General features: G+C 38.6%; 1 protein-coding gene across 21 annotated transcripts in view; it reads left to right on the forward strand.

The window, feature by feature from the left end:
* The window catches only part of LOC135986103 (poly(rC)-binding protein 3-like), a 525102-nt gene that overhangs the window by 248687 nt on the left and 255212 nt on the right, over positions 1-21203 (forward strand). The window lies entirely within an intron of this gene.

Genomic DNA, 21203 nt, shown 5'->3' on the forward strand with positions numbered 1-21203 from the left:
TTACTGGTCACCTGTGTTCCCAGGGCTGGGAGAAACCCCAAGGAATGTGGGAAAGAAATGACCCTAAGTCCATTCTCCAAAATACCAGCAAACATCATTGCAAACGTGGCGCTTTCACTGCAAGGGTGCAGCACCAGCAGCTGCCACAATCTCCTTGTGTCTTGGGGAGCCACTGGGGAAATTTGTTCATCTGTTTCTTGCTGCTTCAACTCTTGCGTGATACAATTGTAAATTGCCTCCGCTTTAGTCCTGTCCCTAGGTCTTTTGAAAGAAGTCTCTGACAGGCAATGTTCTGCAGGCAGTTTTGGTTTCAGTGTAACTATTAGGAGGCCTGCAGTGTGTATGGAGGCTTTCAGAAACAATTAAGAAACAAGTACAAAACATTTAAGAGGTTCAAACAAATAAGGTTTCATCCCTCTTTGGCTACAGTTCAAACACACACATTGCTTGCAAAACATGGCTTGCACTTCAGCCTAGAGGCTGGTGTCACTTCTTGCCTCTGTATGGAAACTGAATTCAATAGGCCAAGCTAATTTTCTCTACAAAAATCAGTATGCTTCTCCTGACATATGGTAGGATATTTCCTGAATCTCTAGCACTCTCATAGTGTAGTGGGTATTAATCTGTCAGAAAATGGAAATATGGTGACTTGTGTAAGTATGGAGAAGATGACCAGAAGAATGGGAAGCATCTTGAGTTTTAAACAGCGACTTGTTCTTAGAAGTTCTGCAGTTCTGTGTATGAGTTACACCTCAGGCAGTTGGCCTGAAGAGAGCTTTTGTTTCTCAGTGATATGCTGAAAGGAGAAAAAAGTATTGCAAGTCTTATATAAATTTAAAAAATGGATTTGTGCATAAGTGTTATTGAGCTTGTATTTCAAGAAGTTTCTTTTTTGCCCTTTTTCAAAAGATTAAGGATTTTTATAGGAGGCTTTCAGCTCCATTTCTCAATGAAGCAGACTCATAAACAAAGGTCAAGTAAAGCATCTAAATCTTTTGGCATTTTCCTGCTGCTAAGATGATGTACTCTTTTAAATCTTTCCATGAGTCAGACTTAATGAACAAATCTGGTGAGTTCATTGGCATATGTTCAACAGCAAAAATCCTCGGTGATAAGGACTGGTTATGCCATTTGTCAAATAATTCTGTAAATACACTGTGAGAGAAAAGGTTTTCCACTCCAGGGCTTCTAAGGAAGCTAAAATGTTTCTCTCTTCATCTTTGTTTAATTTTGTATTCAGCTAATGAAATAATTGAGAATCAGGCATTAAAAGTATGATTGCTTTATTAATAATGGATGGGCACCATTAGAAAGAGCTAATCAACCTGTTAGACTATTCTTTAACAATGTGTCTAACATAATGTTAGCATCATAAAGCTCTCATTTGAAGGAATATTCTCCCCAGTGGTTGCATTTTCGTTATTACTGATTTATCTAATGCAAGCAGTAATTTAAATCCACTTCTAAACTTATTATTGCTATCTACTGAATCTTACTGGACTGGGTTTTCAGCAGGTGTAAGGTAGTATACCTTTATTTAAGCAAGTTTAAATATACTGATTTATATTAGGCAGGATCTTAAACTGCAGTTTAGGCCAGTTCTCAAGTGGACTCAGAATCACTTGCCCACCCTGACTGTCTTTGGCATACTCCTTGTGTCCAGCTCCTCTCCTCCTCTGCCTGCCAGGCAGGGGCACTGTCTTTGTGTTACACAAACCACTGGTATAGCTTTTCTGGTTTTATCTCTAGCCATCATTTCAATTTGTGTAATTAAGCTAAGTGTGGCGCCAGCTGAAATTTAGTTATTTTAGCAGCCTGAGACTAGCTTTTCAAAATAATTTTTCCTGTGTGTTCTAGTGTTTCAGCCTTTAGCATATAGCAGTAGTTTTGAAATGCTATATGTATTCAACAATTTGGAGACAGAGCATTAGTAAAATTGAGCAGGGCTATATGATGTGTTTATTTACTATAGTGGGGGCTGAATTGCATTCCTGAGGTCTCCACATTCCCCTTAATGTCATTGTTTTCAATAAACAATGTGTGTTAGTCACACCATGTGTAGCAACAGCATAAGCTGGGACATGGCTTTAAGTGCATATATGTAAAATGGAAGGACAGGATGAAAAACAGTATGGGCTGAAAGGTGCTTTGGTAGTGGATGAGTGTTTTGTGAGTCTTGTTTTTTATTTACAACAGTCTTTGAAATAGGCCTTGTCAAGCTATATACTGCAAATGTTCTAGTAATCTGGTGTTTTCTTGTCATATGTACTCTAAAACACACCCTAGAGCTCTGGCAGTATATCTCAGCAATAACAAAACTTCATTTTATTTTATATTAATATCTTTATAACTTAGGTGTAATTAGATACACACATATACTAATATGTGCAATATATATACACATATGTATACATTCACTGTATGTGTGTTTATATATACCTTTCCAATAAATACAGTAATTACAAGAAACTCTGCAAATCCAATATGTTGAGTTTTGGCAAGATTTTCAAAACAATTTTCTTGGTATTTGTATTTTTCATTGCGGTGTTCTTTGGCCACTGGGGAGAAGATGTTCCCTAGAGGTGTTTTTGCCAAAGGACTGGTCTGTTTTCAGTTCCTCTGAGCACCCTGAGAAAAATCTACAGGATCTCATAGCACTGTCCAGGAAAGGGAAGGAAGGACACTGTAAGACAATGAATATTTCTGCAGCTGGAGCGAAGTCAGCAGTGACATTAATCTGTACACCCTTGTGTGATGTCAGCCCTTACAGAGCCTGCGAGAATCCCAAGCGTTGGACCCTGTCCCTGTGTGCAGGGTGAACAACAATGTAAAAATGTCAAGTGCCTCCTGTCAGGATGTCTTTTGTGTTGACATCTGCAAGAAGGGATTCCTTGTGAGCTCTTCAGATTACTCACTCAAATCATCCCTCCGTTAATCTTGGCCACATCGCTTTTCTCTTCTGTCCTCGGTGTCAGCTTGAAGGTTTCCTTTCCCTTCAGACCAGAGCTGAAGTGAAGACTGAACACTGGAAACCTCAGATTTTCAATGCAAGGTGTATTACACAAAAATATTATATAGCTAGCAACAGCTATAAATCCCATGGAATAATAGGCTGGGCAAGCTGGCAATCTATCTGCAGAGTCACTCTGATGTTAAACGCTGGGAAAAACACTTGACAGGTTGCAGAGAAAATCATGAATTCACATGAAAATGTGCTTTTTACAAAGTTCTCTCAGAATAAAACAATGAAAGAAAGCTTTTCACTTGTTTCACAAAAGAATATATTTCTGCTTGTATTAGCACTCCACTTTTGCCCTTGTCTTGTGGCTTAACCTTTTCTTAGGCTGTATAAGACAGTCTTTTGTTGAAGCAGACAGTGGAAACCTTTACATCAAAAGGTAGTATCATAATAAGATATGGTGTTATATCTAGCCCTAATTTTTTTCTACTTAGCCTTTCTTTCTCTCCTGTGTTTTCAGTTTGGTGTATTTTTTTTTTCATCTCTCTTGCTGCTTCTTCTCCCACTTTTTATCATGACAAAAGCTGAATGTATAAATTGTACAGGCTAAAACACTATCTTTTTCGCAATCTTTTTCACATCTCACCTTTATTCTCCACCCCTTTAAAAAAAAAAAAAAAAAAAAAAAAAGAAGAGGAAAAATATTAATACAAACAAAATGGCTTATTTGCTGCATACATGATACCACAAAATAAACCTCATTGTGAATGCCCTATTCTGGCTGCAAACTTCATTCTTCCCTCCCCTTCTCTTCTGCTCTACAGATATTCTGCATTTGTGCCTGCAAACAGTAACAGTAGCATGAAAAAATGGTCTTTTCTCCCGTTACCTGTTTTAAGATATTACTTGGATAGGTTTTCCCTGTAAGGTAGTGCAGAACTACAGTTAACACGCTAATAACTTATGTCATTTTAGAAAAATAGAAAATACATACATCTGTGAGGACTGGGCATGAGACAGGGAGATGAGGATGGATGGTGCAAGGGGGGGTTCCCAGGGCCTGGAGGAAGATGTGTGCCTGGGGCTGGAATCAGCCGGAATCACGCCCGCAACACCAGCCCAGTGAGGTGACTTGAGTCCTCTTGACTACCCAGTTAGGCTCCTTGAGAAGCAAAGATGGTTGAAGAACCTTTGTAATGCTGTAGAAGAGCTGAAATAACACCCAAATTGTTAGTGAAAATTTATGTGGTTAAGGTGCATAAAGATATATTTGAATACTTTCCTGATTTTCTGTCTTCATACAGTTTGAAAAGGGTCCCCCAAAAAGGCTCATATAATCCTAGGCTGCCTAGGTGTGCTTGACTGCTGCCCTCTCTAAGTAGAAGCATTCAAATTTTGGAAAATCAGCATATGGTTGCATATCCATTCATTCACCCTGCCATGGTGTCTCTGGCTGCAATGCCTCTAGAAACAAATAAAAGCAGAGAAGAGCAGCAGCAAAACAACCCCTTTCTAGCTGTAGCCAAGTGGCAAATAATTCTCATCTTATTTCCTACTTTTTCTTGCATACCTACCATCCACACGTGCACCCCTGGTGTGCCCCAGCAGCAGCCAGGGTCTGTCCTTCCAGTTGCCTCTGCAATGATTTTCCTTCATTCGAAGCAAGAGTGGTTCTTCCTTTTCCAAATCTATCCTGTCGTTGATTCCATACTCCTCCTCATCTTACTTGGTCATCACACACTTTTAGATTATATATAACTTTTCTCTCAACTTACAATAAAATGTCTATTAGCTATAATTTGAAAATTGGACCTCTTCCAGCTGTGGGTAGTTTATATAGCCAAGATATGTTTTGCTTGTAAATGGAGTACATTACATGTCAATTGAATTGAAAAATGACTTTTAAAACTCTGCTTACCTTTTTTTAAGTTTTATAATGATTACACCCCATGCCTAAATTAAGTTTAGAAGCATTTCATTTTCATTTTTGTTTACCTTGTTATGTAGTCTTATTCAGCTATTTAATGTCTTTTTGGCTTATTTGACATTCTCAACAATACTTTCTCATGCAGAATGGAATTGAAAAATGAAAAAAAAATCACCTATTTTGTACATATTTTGGGGGCTTTACTTTTAAGCAAAATTGACGATTAATGACTATAATTAGAAACTTTTAGTTTTTCTTGTATTGGTTTAAATCAAGTGTGATGCCATGTAAGTTATTGAGCTTATATTTCTGGCTTTTATGATGGAGTAGCTATATGCAAAATTTGTAGATCTTTGCAGATTATTACTTAAGGCTGTGGAAACAGCTGATGATTAGTGCTTTATCATAGCCTCCATGGACTTCAAACAGGAATTAAAGTAGTCTCAGCACTGGCCTCTTGTCTATGTTGTAGTCAGTAGCATCATTATTTGATTAGAGCAATAAACTTCTCTAACAGAGACTTGAGCTCAGTTTCAGTTGCAATATTGAAATGAAACTAAGACTCTGAACTGCAAGTACTTCCTGAGCTTGGTATCTGGATTTAGATTATGAAGGAAGAAGAGGCAACTGTAATAAAGTGTAATTTATTTTGTATCCAAATATTTCTCTTCCAGTTTGAGGTTAAATGGATTAAGAACTAGTTACAGATCCAAACTTTTAAGTCTTGGTGTGTTTCTTGCCATGCAGCATACAATGATTCCACCTGGGATGTTAGGGAAGCTAAAGGCCAGAGCCCAAAGAGGAGATTAAATGTCATCTTCTTCTTGTTGTTGTCATCGTCATGAAAATTGCTTCCCACAGCTAAGGTTTGTAAGGTCTTGAATATCTAGACTTAACCTTCTATTTCTATATTTTCCTCTCTTTGTCTTAATCTAGTCTTCTCTTTTTGTCTGTGAGATTATATTAGGAATCATCATGTTATTTTTTTATTTGTACTCTTCTCTATAAAACTAAATCCACTTGATGTGAATGGTAGTTTGCACATGAATGTTTAGATACTCGTCCAGTGAAAATGAGAAAGAAGGAAAATACAATGAGATGAAGAAAGCAGCCTAAGTAATTCTGAATCTGATATTTTAAGAGATCTATTTTGCTGTCTAAATGAGTGTGAAGTGCTCAGATCAAAAAGAAAAAAAGAAAAGCAATGTCTGAATATAGTAAAACAGGATTAAGTTTGCTTATTCTAAGAGTCTGATATTTTGAAAGACATCAGGAGTTCCTTTTGATACCTCTCTACTTTATTCTTCCTGCAATTTGATAATTTTCTTTTGAAAATTTCAATGTGCCTGTCTGACAAAAAAAAATGCAACTCGTTCCATTTAGACATCATGCAATTGGGTTTAGGGTTTTAGATGACCTGACGTGCTGAAAAGCTGACAGTAAGATCTCACTAGGGACATTCTTTGAAGCCATATTGTTTGAAATATTTAAATCAAGATTGAACAAAATCATTGTAAATATCCAGTGCAGAAGATTTCTAAACTAGTTTGTCTTTCAGGGGAAGCTGTCATTTTAACCTACCTAAGGTTATAATTTTATAGGGCTTTATTTTCTTCTAAATTAAAACTAAGTGTTTCAGGAGAACTGATATCAGTCTCCTTGAAGTTGGAATACATTTGCCAAAACATAAAACAGAAACAAACACACTTTTGGAATAGAACAGGCATCTAGTATAATATCACACTGATATTTCATATGTTTCACAGAAACCACAGCTGTTAACTGAACATACCTGGCATCAAAGAGGTTATCTAATATCTTAAACTCCAAAAAGGAATCTTTGTGCTATTTCTGTGAATGAAACTACTGTGGCTGGCCAAGGAATCTACACTGTATGTATGAATTTTTAATTCCTTCCGTATGGGGAGACTTTAGTTGCAAATATTGCTGTAAGTCTTCCTCATGGGCAGTGACAGGAACACACACCCACACTAGTCAGTGCTGCGCAGTCACTTTGGTTTTGGCCCGGCTTAGGGTAATATCTGACCACCAACATGATTCATCTGGAAATGGTGTAGCTGATGCAGTCGCTACACTTGACCCTAAGCATCTGTTTAATTGAGGTGCTACAGCAGTATAGTGGTATTTTCATCTCACATCTTCAGGAGTCTTTTTCATCTTCCTAATGACTTTTAACATACTCTTTGGAGTCATTTTCTGTAGCCTTCACCATCTCCTTAAATGTTAATATTTTAATTTTTCCCTTGATAGCTGATCTTCAAATCTAGTAAAAGTTCACCTTATGTATTTCCTTCTTTTTCTTCAAAACTATTTTTAAACCACACTTTTAAATCATCCTTTTGATTCCCTATTTCCATTTTCAGATTTTGTTTAATTCCTTAAAATGTCAGCTTGGTTCACCTGCCTCCTACAGCAGCTCTTGTTTTAATTTAAATCTTGATTCTCCAAGTGGCTACTGTCTCTCAAGCTTTTTTTCCTTTTTTGTATCCTGAGTTCCTTCTCTCTTGGAGCTGTGCGGTCAGTCATATCCTCAGCTTTTCTATCAGCTTACCTCTAAGTGATCATTATTTTCATTTGATTCTCTACGTATTTTTCAGGTTTCTAATGTTTATGCTTATAAAACTGAAGCTACTTCAAAGGAAGCAGCTTCTGTCCTGTAGTATGTACTGAGTCTGTAATTCTTGTTAGTCTATTACATCTTTCTTTGACTTTATGTCAGCACATGTAGTCAGATTAGCATGCACATAGACGAGTAGCTAGAAAGCTGGGGGGCCGGGGGGGTGGGAAACAGAACAAACAAACAAACAAACAAACACACCACAAAAAACAAACCTTTTCAGAAATGAAAGTTCTCCAGGACCTGACAGGCGGAAGAAAAGCATGTATGTCTATACCAGGTCTTGCACCTGGCAAATTTATGATCTCTGTGAATCTTCAATTTTGAGTTTCACAGAGTATATAAACTGCTGTAGAAAATTACACACTTCATAATCTCTAGAAATACTTAATTTCAGGGATCGCAGATTTTAAAGGATCCATGGGTGTTAGGGAATAGACTGCCTTAGCTTATTGAATTATTTGGTATACTGCTTCTTATAGAACTTGTTTAGAAACTGCTTATATGGAATTTGCTTAGCATAACTTCTGCAAGCTGTGATCTTTTGAACTTTCTTTCTGGTTAAGCATAAAAGGCCTCAGAAGATGAGGGCAACTGCATCTCTGGAGATAAGGGAACAGAATGCCATGTAAAGACAAAACAGAAGAATGTTTTGGTTTGCCCTTATTTTTTTCCAGCTGCAGGTGGAAAATAGAACCTGAAGGTCAGGACTTTGACAGCCTGCCTGACAAAAATGAAGAGATCTAATGAAGAAAGGGGAGACCCCAGACTCTAATGTTGCAACTGTCCCAGAATTATGAGCAGGGGGTGGGAGGCTTGGATTGTGGGGTTATAATTGCCTGAAATTATCTCTATTTGGGATCCTCTTCAGGAAGCACCCAGCTCGAGCTGCTCTACAGTGTACCTTGCAAATGAATTATTTATTTAAGAAGAATTTCTGGAATCCAACTGAGTCCCTGTTGTGGGAAGCCGAGGGAAAAGAAACTTCCCTAACAATGAGGGGGAAGCCTCTGAGTTACTATTTTACATGAGTCTCTCTTGTACCTGTTACCACTAGGTCCTGTTCTTTTGAAAAATAACTGCAACTCCTAAGGTGGTTTTTTTGTTGATCTTGACAGACATTTGTAAATTAGCATTCTATAAATGACTTTCCTAGTACTTTCAGTTTTTGCCAGTTCCACCACTATGTCCAGATAACTTATGAGTTCCAGCTAATCAGAAGATGTTTGATGCAACAGTTACAGACCATGTTCTGATCACAGACTGTCATGAAATCCAAAACTGGAATATTTCAGAGTTCTTTTCAAATTGTGCTGATCAGACGCTGCCCTTTTTTTTTTTTTTTTTTTTTTAAATCAGCGACACTTGTAGCTAATGTTCAGCTTTTACAAGTTCTGGTCATAAAACTGAGATATGCTGTAATCTCCGTGAGAGAAAGATCTGAAATTCATGTGAGATAGCCAAACACTTTGATCCTACAAGCTGTTGTTCAACGTGAATATTTAGGGATGCTTTTGTGTGATTGTCACGGAGGCACCTCAAAATAAGTTTAGGCGGACAACAAGGTTCAAAACAAACTTTATTCTGGCTGGAAAAGTACCGCAAGTAAACCAGTTAGAAACGGGGTTTATACAATTAGTTAGCACTCCGATAACATAAGATACAGGTTTGGATACTAGGTTAGGAGATTATTTGGGGTGCAGCAAAATAAGAATAATGAAGATCCACAGCGTGCATATACGCACTCACAAGAAAACAAACCAGAGCCCTCTCTGCCCCGTTTTGCCCATAAGAGATAAACACTAGCCTGTCCCAGGCAAGGAATTTACACTCGTCTGTCCCAGATGAGGAATTTACACTCGCCTACCAGGCAAGGACTTATTAAAGCATATATTCAGTAATTTATCACTCACCCACACACGGAGGTGAGGCGCTCCCCATCCCGGGAGGTTAACTTAGATGGCTTCTCCATCTGAGGGGAGGCACTCCGGCAGCATGGCAGACCCGCAGCTCTGAGGAGGCCACACAAAGGGGGTCTCTGGCGGGAACCCCATTTATAGTCTGCTCAGATCTGGCTGTGGCCATTCCAGAAGCTTCTCTGCTTCTCTGCGCCCCTCCCCCGACTGTGGGCATTCCAGAAGCTTCTCGGCTTCTCTGGGCAGTGGGCGCTTTTGGCCCCTCCTCTGCTGACGACCCTGCCCACCGACTCTGGGTCTCCACAAAGAGCCGTTGGCTGCCCCATTGAAGGCCCCAGTTCGGAGAGGGGGATGTGCAACTGCCACACCACTTCTCAGGGCATGGGAGGGGGAAAGTGCAACTGCCAACACAGTGATGCTTAGCAGCGTAACACTTGAGTGATAGAGGTACATTGATATTTTTATAGTTTATCGTAGAATAAGTGCTGCTATATTCATTTTGAATGAACGGTGTAGATGAAATGAGATGCTCCAGGGCTCACAAGTGACCCTTTGCTGGGGCTGGGAATCAAACCTCACGCTTTCCAAGTTGTCCTCCTCATGGGACCCTGTTAAAAGTGTGTGAGCAGCACACAGGCATGTGCCCACAGGCAGTCAGCTGTGGAAACTGAGCCTGAGGAAGCAAAAGGCAGTGACCATGGTCATGTTTTCTCTTTTAATACAGCAGAGATATTCCTCTCTGAATTATTCCTGATACGTGTCAGAAACAGGAGTCTGCTACCTCATTTCAGATACTGTTTCTAAAAGAATGTAAATGTTTTGTCCAAGTTTGCTTACAAGTCTCTATTCAATCCCATGTTTTAGGAAATTTAAAAATCTGTCAGTCATCCTGAAAGAGTTTTTTCTTCCTACTTGATAAAACTTGTTGCCTCTTTTTTTCACTTAAATTGGGAAATAATGCAAGCCAAGTGATGCAATATGGATGGCACGTTCCATTTTAGCTTTGCAGCTCTTCTGCACTGGAGTTTCCTTCATCTGGTCCTGGCAGGCTCAGAAGCAGGTCAATCATTTCTCCTCTGGACACTGACTCGTGTGAAAGTCCATCTCCTGTGTACAACCACCTGTTGCTCTTTCACAAAATGAGCTCTATCAGTGAAGCTGATGCCTCATGTGGTCTACGCAGAATCTGCTGCTTCGCTGTAGATCATGTTTGGAAGGACCAACCTTCCCAAAGAAATCAAGAGTCTCTGGAAGAAACTAGAGGCCCGGAGTAAAATATGATTGCTGACCTAATTTCTGCTTTTTTTCCCCGAGAGAGCCCAGGGGTTTTCATCTGCTCAATGTGGTTGACCACCTAGTAGGGAATATTTGCCTGTTTGTGATAGATGTATCACGAATACAGCCATATTAAGAAATTGGTTTTATTCACAGAACTATATCATATGCTCAAATAATGCATGACAGCACGTACTTCAGTAAAAAAAAAAAAAAGTCATAATTTAAGTAAATTAGACTTGTCTAGAGAGGAACTTTATTTCTTCTGTGGAGGAAAACAGAGTCAATTGTTCCTCTTGCATTCACAGAGGAAATCTGTTTGTGTTTATCACATCTGCCTTCTTCCTGTGTATCCCTTAGGAAACATTTTTTTGAAGACTAGGAAAAAATAAAACTAAATATGGCATAATAATATCCCCTTTTATGCTCAACACAGTAATCTTTATCTGTTATCTAGCATATATTATTTTAAATACCAGAAAAATTATACCCTAGGATGAGCTGTGATGCACATTGAGTTTTAATCTCCTTCTCCCTAGCAACCATCAGAAGCAACAATAAGGGCAATAAATAGCCAAATAGGGCATCAAAAATGAATAAAAATAGTGTCTCTGCTGGGGGAAACAGGTCTTTAATCACTTTTCCTCTGATGTCCCTATAATTGAAGCTTAGAACAATAAACAGTTTGAAAAAGCAGTTTCAAAATAGCCTCAGAAATGGTCTTAGTCTGCAGAACAATAGGTCTTTCCTAAAATAAACATGATAACACCCAGGGGATCCTGCTGACTTCAGGAAGTTCAAAAGACATCCATGCTCCAACACACAGAGAAAGGAGAGCAGCAGCCCCAGGCCGTGTCTTCACTGAAAAAAAGAGATATCTTTACACTGCATTAAATACTTTGAATGGCAGTGGTGTTACTTTACTATGACAGCGGTGGCCAGAGTGGGGTAGTTTAAGCTTTGTCATAGGCAATTTGAGGTGCAAAGCCAACCCTGATGAGGTTCAATAATTGTTTAAAGTTGAGGTTTTAAAGAGATTTAATGATCATCCTGAATTATTTATTTAAATGCAAAAGGGAAATGGTTCCCCCGTATGCATGGGAAGTCAAACCTGAATATGTTGTACACTGGCAAGTGGACTGCAACCCTATAGCCAGGAATTAAAACGGCACCTGCTCTGACTTTCTCTGTTTAACACAGGTTACAGTAAAATAAACAATGATTTTTCTTTCAGTACAGACGCAAAGAATGGGTTTTGTATTTCCAAAGGTCAGTGTCTACTTGAAAGGGCTTCTTGAAATTGAAGATGTCTACATTTGGGTAAATGAATTGTAATCTAGATAGTTCACTGCTGCATTGCTCTTTGCTCTCTGTGCTCTGCAAGGCAGCTGAAGCATGTTTCAGAGGTACGCTTCAACACTACCGCTGTCTATGCTTAGGGGAATTAAATCCCATCCCCAGCAGCCCTTTCAGGTGGAAACAGCAGAGAAGCAGGACTGTGCCTGAATACGTTGAATTTTAAACTTAGTTTAGCTAAAGGTGAGAGCAATAGGAAGCAGTTACATGCTACATATCACTCTTACCTGGCTCTTATACTGTTCTTTTGCCCATGTGGGTAACTTGATGAGTTAGCATGTGCATTTACATTAAGAGGCATGAGTCTCAATGTTTTCTGAGGAAATCTGTGCAGTGCAACAAAATGCACTGTTGACAAATTTCTCCTTATCTATTATTATCCCAAATTTGCTTTTTGTTAAGATTATTTAATTATTGCTAATTTTTGTACATTAAGTGAAAGTAATTTCTCTCACATTTCATTCTTGATGATATTTCAATATCCCAAGCTGATTTTCATGTCTTTTCACCATAGCCTTAATTTAACTAGGCATTAATCTTTTGATCTTTAGCCATAAATCACAATGTCATGTTCTTTAATAATATGTTCTTCTTTTCTGTAAATTCCCTCTATTTTTTGTGATGCAGGCTTTTTGGAAACAGGGACACAATATTTTCAATGTTGTCTCATTGGTACATTCGATGGGATCTTTCTTGTATCTCGTGTTGGAGCTAAATAAAACCACATTCCTTGTTCTGCCATAAAATGTTATCTGTCCTGTATAGCTAAAATGTGTAATGGCTTTCTTGTTTTCTTTTTAGCATTGGATGATCGTGATATAAAATAGGTCCTTCTAACAGAATCCAGCATGGTTTTCAACTGGAAACCGTTATGATAGGGGAACTCCTCTTAACTCCACCAGTCATTGACTGGTGAAGCAGACACACTACACTTGCTCTTGGAGACCATGCTGTCCCAGTGCACCATTTTGCCTCACTTCTGTCTGTACAAATGACTGCAAAAGAGGAAGACCAGAGCCTCTATATTAGTTATATGCTTAGATAGGCTGTAGACATTGTGCCTTTAGATAGTTGTGCATGGAAATCATCAATATCACTTATGTTTCAACTGAACATCCTTGCTCATCCAGAGGCAAAATTTTGTTACGTTTACCTTCAAAGAAATTAATTAGAAACATATGAGGCATGTAAATGCATAATTGGTTTCACCAGTTGAAGTTTGTGTTCTTAGGGAGCTTTTTGAAAAAATGAAATTACTATGCGCAATGTTTGCAATCAAATCTTTACAGCTACCCTTTCAAAGAATAAGTTTGCTACAAGAGATGGAAACAAAAGGTTCAAATTTTTACTCAAAATTGGTCTTTCTTGTGTGAATCATTTGCAGGCAGAACTGAATTTCTGTAAACTTGTCTGTTGCTAAAGATTGTGTCAGAAGTCACTTCTGTGTGTGTACTACAGCTCTGTGGCAGCAATTTATGTTCAGAAAAAGTGAAACTTTGAAGATTTTAGTGTGACTGCTTCACAGTGGGAATATATAAATGCTCTAAGTACATCGGTGACCAAGCTCTTTGATGCACGCAGGGAACTTGTCACAAATGCCTTCTCTCTTGTTAGCCCTTCAGGCAATTCAGACTTCTATGTTTCTCACCAAGCGCACACTTTTGGCAGACACTATGCTCTCTTTTGGAAATTATCCTTCAGCAGTCACATATTCTAGTCTTTACCTTTTCTTCTTGTCTTTTTCAAAAGTCAGCTTTACCTCTGAGGAAATCATGTATATCTGCCTTAGCTAACCCCACCTAAAGCAGTCATGCTTTATTCTCCTTTCCTCCCTCTTAAGCATCGCTAATCTGTAGCACATGGCTTCTTTGCATATAGGTTTGGAGATGTTTAAAAAGCTAGTAGGGAAAAGGTTGAGTACAGATGGGTGCTGCTGAAGAAAAATTATTTGTCTATGTATCTTGCAGGAGGTCAGCAGCAAAATTGGAGATTTTGTGGAACTGGAAGAGTTTCGTTTCCACTAATTAATTCCTATAGTCCTGTTGAAATGGTCAGTATGATGGAGCAATCAGGTTTGATAGATGCCCAGTGGCTCCCAGAGCAGTGATTTTGTTTCATCTAAAGAGATAAAAAGCAATACTGGCTGACACAGCAAGGTCTTTGGAGCCTTTCTTAGCAGGATACATCTTTCTACACTTGGCTCCTAAGCGCTCAGTATCCCATGGCAACCTCTTTTCTTCAGGGAGCTTTAGATTTTGACGTATCATTAATACATGAGTTCAAGAAGCAAAGCTGCAAAGCTGGAGATTGGTTCATGGATTTAGCTGAGGTAAATAGCAAGGAAATTTAAAGGCAGGCCAAAACCAATTTTATGGTCCCTCCTTTGAGATTAATGCCTAAATTTGTTTATCTGGTAATGAAGAAAAGTTATCACTTGCAGGAGGTTACAGGTGCAGGTAAAAATTGTAAAGAAGAGCAGTTTTTAAGGAAAACTGTAAGATAACAATGCCAAACATTTTTTGAAAACATGTATTTTACAGCATTAGCTGCTAACTGAAAAAGAGGGCCAGTGAAATTCACTTGGTACAGAAGTATTGCACAATGTCTAACTGCAGAATAGATATTAATGAGAGAGCAACAAGACCACTGGGGGAAAAATAGGCGGGAGTATAAACTTCATTTATTCATATATACTCCAGTATATAACAGACTGAAATACTGTGTGGCAATTACAAACTGCCCCAGTTCCTCCCGTCAGTGTGTTAAGTCTTCAGCTGCTGCGGAGGGTTCACTTTTTTTGCCTCCCAGTCATTCTAGCAGAGGCATTTGCAAGGTATGAGACTCTCACCCACAAGCCATGAAAGATGATATGGAAATAATAAGAAGTAAACACTACATGTGCTGACTATACCATTCAGGATCATATTATCATTCGTTGACTAACCTCTACCTTTACTTCTGTCAGGCTCAAAATGAGATAACTGTACAACAAAGCCTGAGTCCATCTTACTCTGGAGTACAGGTGGCCTTGCTTTGCAAGAAAGATACACAAGTATTTTAGCATTGCCAAGTGCTTATTGCCTGCCCATGACAAGCTTATATCAATACCTGGCTTATAAAGGGAGGAATGATGCATGGATGCATGGATGGAACCTGATTATTCCCGTTTTGTTTATGAGATGCAGGATCTTAATTCCTCAGATATAATTTCCCCCAGTATGCTTTCTGGTTTAACTGAAGGCAATTTCTGAAGTAAGGGCCAGACCTTCTAAATGATATAGGGAGATAAAATGCTCTCTTGGTGTAAATTTGGCAGAACATGGCTTCAAATTTAAAAAATAGTTGCTGGTGGGTGGAAGGAACTCTGAATGGAAGGAAGTCAGGGACTTCCAAAATTAATACCGTGTGGAATAATTTCCCACAGAATTGTTAGAAGCTCATTTTTTCCAGAGTAGACATGAAAAGCAACATTTATCTGGAGAAAACAGGTGATAGATTGTGTAAATTCTCTACTCTTACGTCTTATTTTACTAGCACTGACACAGAACAAGGTGTCTGAATGGGGTTTTTTTGAAAGATGAGCTGCTTCTGCTAAAACTTTTTTGCAAATATGTGTGTGAAGTTTCTTGTCTAGTAACTCAAGCAGATCTTGCTTCATTATTTGTGATTAACAGTTTAAATGTAAAATGATGATTGTTTGTATTGGCATGGTAACTCTAGTTAGGAGATAGAATTAAGCAAAGACCATTCTGTCTGAATGCAGGTTAGCTGCAGAACATCTTAGAGATGATAAAATAACATTTTATATACTGAACTTTCTAAATCAGATCTGACATTTTGCATTAGTTCTTCAATCTTAGATTTGGAAATACATCTAGAAGATTTTGGGAGAGAAATGTCAGCATGTGTTCCGATCATTTGCCCAGTGTAATTTTCCTGAAGACAAAATAATGTTTTAGACAGTAGCACAGTTAATTTAGCCACATCCAGCCTGAAATTTCAACTTCAATATACTAGGGAAAGATGACAGAGTGCTACCTGCTGCAGTGTTCAAGAAACCTGTCAGGAAAAAAGAATAAAAAAATTTAAAAAGCTACCAAGGAAAATATGTATGGAAAGCCTTACCTAAGCTGTCATATGTTTTTATTGACCCTGAAAAAATTGCATGTCTAATCTTAGAGAAATGCCCCTGGCAGATATGAGATCACCTCCAGAGGCTGTGGAAATGCTGTGGTTCTTCAGAAAATGGCCATAGTACTTATACTGGGAAGTGCTGGATAGTTATGTAGGTGAAGAGTTACTGCATTTTTTTCTTTAATTCACCATATCTGCTTAACTTTAATTCTGAAACACTGTTTAGAGCATTGAACAGATTTTCTGCCCAATGTCCTCTATTTATATGGTCACAGTCATACTATGTGCTTTGTTTATTCCTCATACCCAGACTTTTAGTGATTAAATGGTATGATGCAGCGCTGTTAAACGCTGATAGTTTTACTACAAGACATGTAGCCGTACATTTTCCTTAAATCTACAGTTCTTGGGAGAAGCCAAGAGAATAAACTTGAAAGTCTTCATGATTGCAGGGGAAAGTGTGAAAATGTGGTCCTACTGCATTTTGGAGGTTAAAAGTCACATTTAAAACTCCCAGTTTTGTAATTAACCAGCTTGTGTTTGGCTAATAGCTATTGTCCTGTTTGGAGCTGATGATAGAAATGAGATCCTTAACTGCAGGTTGGTGTCTCTACGTGCAACTTTGAGATAAGCAGTATTAGCTACAGCAAGTTGTGATATGGTGTCCTCAGGATATTAAAAGTGAATTATCTGTGGTGGCTATCAAGGTCCAACACGTATCCTTCTTCCCATGTTTTTGGAGGAGTGTCTTCTCACAAAATGAATGGAAATAGATGTGCAGGAATCCTTCTGCTATTTGGGAAATGGCAACTTTTCTGTGCACAAACTGAATGCCTGAGCCCGATTTAATGAGGCGTGGGGCACAGAGACTGTGCATTGTCAAATGGGGCAAGATTGACTTAGATCTTGGCTTCGAAAAATGTGCTCTGGTTATACTTTAATATGCCTCTAATACATGTTTCTCAGATATTTTATTCAGCAGGACTTCCTGCTGTTGAAAGATATTTAAATGAAAAAGGCCCAGAAAAATTGCAACAACTGAACAAAATGAGCAAAAGTATGCTAGTTTTGGTTGTCAACCCATCACTGTGAATTGCCTGTACATGAGATGATTTTTATAAGGGTAGTAACAAGGAGCAACCTACAGACCTTGATCACATTAACATTAAACAATCATGCAGCTATTGGGGAAAAGAGGGGGCAGCTATAAGTGAGTAGCGCATTTCACATCATGTCTTTTTAACAGGTGGAAACAACAAGAAAGGACCTTCAGCTGTGGCCAGGCTTAGGTGAACTGGCTGCAGATGGCCTCATAAGTAATAATAAAAAAAAAAGTGATAAAAGCAGCTTCAAATATCCTTTCTGTACTAAGAGACACATACTTAACTGAGTCTTGTCTGTACACATTTTAGTTTCTCAACCACAATACATAGCAGAAACTCCCTTGTGATTTGACTGGGAAATTTTAATTTTAAATTAATTTTAAAGGTACTGAAATACAAATACATGAGAGAGGTGAGAATGCTGATGTGTAGTGCATCCTTTTCTTCATCCCTCATTGCCCCCTGTCACTGGAGATTCTTAAATAAATTTTGTTATGTGGATATGTATTTGATTGAAAACGGCTTACAGGATCTGCAAGCAGAGTGGAAGAACTGAGGCTTGCTGCTCATACAAAAGTTGCAGCTGGAAGATGCTAGGTGTCTCTGTACAGATATAGAAAAAGTGAGAGGCTACTGCTTCAGGTAGTTGTCTTGCCTTGGCCCTACTTCACCACCATGACCCTAGCCCTCAGAACCCAATCCATTTAGAGCAGTTAAGCAAGAGTTTAGCTGTTAATATCTGTTCTGTACCCCTTCTCCACTCCCACAGTTACTCAAGTTCCCTTCCTGTGTCCTTCCTAATACCCCTACGAGGCAAAAGGAAGCATGTGCTCTGTGTGGTGTAGCACTTCATCGGTTAGGACTGAATGTCCAGCTAATGGATTCATGTTTTTGTAGCATCCTGAGGCTTGCTGTCTCTCAGTTACTTGCAGTTTAAAGCAAGATGGCAAAACAGAGTGCTATGTGTAAAAGTTACCTGCATTGGTTCTACAGGTCCTTCCAAGTTGTCCTCTGAACTGCTCAACTCTTGCAGGAATTCATGATACTCCTTGTCACCTGGTGCTCCTCTCCTTGCACTGGCTGAGCAGTGGCAAGTCCTTGGAGATGTTTTCTGTCTTTGAGCACAGGACATGTGAGGGCTTCCTCCGTGGGTAATTTCCTCATGATCTCTGTTTTTTTTTTTTTATCCACAAGTCTGAAGTAAGCTCAGAAACTAGGCAACGATACATTTTAGAACATTCAACATACCTAAATATTGAAATTTACAGTGGTTGCTATTTTGGGCCTTTAAAGCATTGTGCGTTCTGCTCAAGCAATTAAGGAGTGTACTTACAGTGCAGCACGGAGAAGTGATGCAAGGTGTTCAAGCAGAGTTAATATCTTTCGTTAGATCACTAATACAGCCAGAAAGATGGACAGGCTTTTGGCAACACAATTCTTTAACTATGTCACATATATAAATGTGCAAAAAGGAATGTACATATCAGAATGTCTTATGCTTTAGTTTTGTCTTTGTATCCATTGATTTATTAGGCTGACATTTATGTGAAGGAAGAACATAGTCCTATTTCTGTCTGACAAAAACCGTATCACCTAATAGCTTCATTTTTTCAATATCCTCTTCAATTTATATGTCACTTACCTGGTTTTGCATGTAACAGCATTCCAGTGCAATTTTGCAAGATTCTGATAGTTATGAAAGCAGACATACATTTTACAGCCTGTTGACAGGAGAGAAAGGTACAATTTTAGCTGTATCTTAGACTTGCAGAATCAGAAATCTAAACAGGATTGGAAAAAAAAGAAGAAAAGTCTACAGCTATTTTCTTAAATGCACAAGGTTGAAAAATCTGACTTAGGCTCAAGTGCTGATTTGGATAGGATACGTAGATCTTCAGAAAGACCCTGGCAGTTCAACTGTTCACGTATTCTGATATTTTTCAGTGGTCGATGTTAATCCTAAGACCCAGAGCAATGCAAATAAGAAGAGGTAAATAGAGAAGAGAAATAACAAGTGTTTTCATGTGTCTAGTCATTCCTCTCTCTCAAAGGTGTCATTGAGCAGCATCACCTTTATGATTCTTCATATATTTGTAGTATTAGAACAATAGTCACAGAAAGATTTTTAAATTATACTCCATATGATTCTGCATTCTTTTTCTTTTTGGTAAATGATGTTTGCTGTCTCCAACTGTCTTTCAGTTTTGCAGCAGATTTTTTTTATGCCTCATCTTTTCAACTCTTTTCTCATTAACAGGCAATGTCTTACAAAGGTCTCTGGAGTGACTGCAGTTAAACATGCATATGATTTTTCAGAGTTCAGTAAAAGAAGACAAGTAGCAGAATTAAAACAGTGAAGAGAAATCAATATTACAGTGCTGGATTCCTGAAGATCTACGAATCAGAAATTCTCTGAGGTGAAAAACCTGAAGGTCTCATTCTGTTGTTCTGTAGGTGGTGTGGAATTCGTCACTACATCAGATCTTTGGCTGTGTAGTGTCAGCACTTCATCACGTTTCATTCACTTTCCCTGTCTCCCCTACCTGCATGTGGTGGAATTTTTTTGGAAAAAAAAAAAATAGCTTCTATGTTCTTACTCTTGTCCTTAAGTATGGCTGATGGCAGCTCACTTTCAGAGCATGCTCTAGCAGACTTTGATTTAAGCTTAGTAAGCATGGTCTTTCAGGCTTTGCATCCAGTTTTATGGCAGCTCTCTGTCATTAGCTGTTACTGTTTTCACTAAAGTCCCTTTGCTGAGTTAGTCAAAGTAAATTCCATGGTGACAGATTTAAGAGTGGAAAGTGTAACTTTATTTCTTAAATGGAAAAACAGGAGGATCTTTGTATGCGTCGCAGATCATTTAACGTCTGTTCCAGTATTTTATCTATAATGACCTTTCTTTAACCAGTCATCTTATTTTTTGAGACAAATAATTGCATCATCATTGGGAATTATTTTCTTTAGTATCTTATAAAAACTGTTATCTTTTCATGATTACTTCTGTGAATCACATACTACAGGTTTAAAGCCAATGTTTTGCAGTTACAAAGAAGCATGCCAGAGAAACCAGCCCCAGACCTAACACATTAACATCCACTTCAGCTTTCCCTCTTTGAAGCCAGATCTGAAGTTATGCTGCAGTAATTGGCTGTATGAGACGGCAGGATCTGAAGTAAATGCTGCACAAATGATTGCTTGTCTCAGCTGATTGCTCAAGGCATTAACCTTCTTGTCATGGACTGGACTATCCCCCCCAAGTCTTTCAGTACCATGGAGTCAATGGAGTTGCAGTCCTCCTGCTCAAACATGCCCAAGTGCTCAATTTTCAGCACACGTTACTCTTAGCCCAGTACCACTTTCTTTAGAAGTGCCTCCTGTCACCTCACACAATTTATTTTCTGGAAATGGTGTTGGTAACCTCGTGAGTGTCCCCATTCAAGCTCTTCATGGTGATAGTTGGAATTGAAAACTTTAAAAAAGCAAAAGGCACAATGTAAAACTGGAAAATTAGGGAGCTTTGGAGGTTTCCCTGAGATTCACTGGATCTCTAGAATGAACAGAAATAATGCCAGTAATATTACCTTGGAGGTCAGTTCACATCCTTCCTGCCTTAAAGACTCAACTGTTACTGATACTTCACAAAACTATGTATCTCTCTGTGGAGTTTACTAGTGGTGGTTTTTATGGCTGAGTTTTAGAGAAAACATAAAGCAAATGTCACCTGCTTTTTCTTCCTTCTAACCCACCAGTTGCTGTATCGCTCTCCAATGCTCTGTGGCACTGACTGCAAAGCTCAATGTTGATGGACACATGTACAGACCAAGAAGTGATTTCTCACTGTTTTTTACTAAAGCTATTCCCATTCAGAGGAAAGGGCTGACAGAAGTGTTCTTCT

The sequence above is a fragment of the Caloenas nicobarica genome, chromosome 2, assembly GCF_036013445.1.
Source record: "Caloenas nicobarica isolate bCalNic1 chromosome 2, bCalNic1.hap1, whole genome shotgun sequence".
NCBI classification, from domain to species: Eukaryota; Metazoa; Chordata; class Aves; order Columbiformes; family Columbidae; genus Caloenas; species Caloenas nicobarica.